General features: G+C 37.2%; 1 non-coding gene across 1 annotated transcript; it reads left to right on the top strand.

The window, feature by feature from the left end:
• The first annotated feature begins 1,122 nt into the window (after positions 1–1,122).
• Positions 1,123–1,226, top strand: LOC121222815 (small nucleolar RNA R71). Its single transcript, XR_005920186.1, has one exon. It is a non-coding gene; the product is annotated as a small nucleolar RNA R71 (small nucleolar RNA).
• The last annotated feature ends 388 nt before the right edge of the window (positions 1,227–1,614 follow it).

Here is a 1,614-nt window from a genome sequence, read left to right as displayed (position 1 = left end):
GATCTCACTTTGTTTTCTTATAGATTTAAAGATGTCGGCCAAGTCTAATCGAGTCGTATCTAACAAAGTACATACTAATGTTCTAGCTTTCAATCAGGGAGCAAGTCATAGCGTTCCAGCTCTATAAAAGTCCAAAAAATGAGGCAAGAAATGCCTTCTTTGGTATGATGAATTAGTGGTTTTTTGAATTTATGTGAGCCAATACTGCGGCTCAGCAACCTCCACCTCATATTGTCCCTCCCCCAGCACCCCCTTCTCCTTAGAGTTCAAATCTAATAAATGTTCATAGACTTCCGATAGATAGAATTCAGAAATGTGGATTGGAAGAGTTCAAAGCAAAAAAAAATTTATGATCCATCTAAACTTAAGTACTGGCTAGAGAATACAGAATGAGTTTTTGAAGAGTTGATGTGTTCACCCGAAGACTGTCTGAGATGTGTTGTATCCTTGTTAAAAGAATAAGCATATTAGTGGTGGATGACATTGATATCCGTTGTTCAGAGGGATCAACTGAGTTGGGAGTTTTTCTAGATTGTGTTCCGAAAGAAGTATATCAGTCGTTTATATCTCGAAAAGAAAAGGAGATAATTTATGGTGCTAAGACAATGTGATATGATAGTTGTGGATTACGAGTGACAATTTGTTCGGCTAAGCAAATATGCTTGAGAACTGGTTTCCAATGAGTTGCAAATGTGTACTTGGTTTGAATGGGGGTTAAATGAAAAAATTCGCATGCTTTTTGGGGCACTCAAGTTGAAAGAGTTCCTTGCATTATATGAACGAGCTTAAAAAATGGAACAATTGAGAAATGAGAAGAAACTGAAAAGTTTAAACAAAGGGATTCTGGGAAACATAGTGTGACTAAATCATTCCTGACTCCTACGTCCAAGAGAACATAAGATTTTAAGAATCGATCTTTTGCACCTACAGAGAATTCGAGGAAAGATATATTCAAGCAGAACTACCATAGATCACAGGCTACGTCCATTGCTAGTGCTGGCAATGCTAGGCTACGCCCTTAATAAACTCTTGAGCTGCCTCTGGTGTCTTATTATTCAATGTTGTGCTAGTTGTTGCATCAATTAGTTGCCTATTCGAGGGATTCAAACCATTGTAAAAGGTAACCCATGATGAGGGCACCTTCTTAGAAGATCCTTAAATCTCCCTCATGCATCAAATAGTGTCTCAAGTTTTTGGGAAAACGAAGAGATGTTGTTCCTTAACTTAGTTGTTTTGGCTGGTGGAAAATATTTCAACAGAAATTTTTCAATCATTTGCGCCCAAGTTGTGATTGAACCCCCATGGAAGTAAATTCAACCACTGTTTTGTCTTAATCCTCAAAGAGAATGGGAACAACCATAAGCGTATAGCATCATCAGTAACACCATTAATCTTAAATGTGTCACACATCTCTATAAAGTTAGCCAAATAAGCATTCAGATCTTCATCTTGCAACCCATCAAACTAAACATATTGCTGCACCATCTGAATTGTATTCGACTTAATCTCAAAATTATTTGTAGGAATTGTCTGTCCAATAATACTCAATTTATCCCCAATCAAAGTAGGCTTAGCATAATCATACATAGTCGAAGGAGTTGGAGCTGTAAAAGG

This window comes from Gossypium hirsutum, chromosome D10 (genome assembly GCF_007990345.1).
Source record: "Gossypium hirsutum isolate 1008001.06 chromosome D10, Gossypium_hirsutum_v2.1, whole genome shotgun sequence".
Taxonomy (NCBI): domain Eukaryota; kingdom Viridiplantae; phylum Streptophyta; class Magnoliopsida; order Malvales; family Malvaceae; genus Gossypium; species Gossypium hirsutum.
This window is presented reverse-complemented; position numbering and strand designations above follow the sequence as displayed.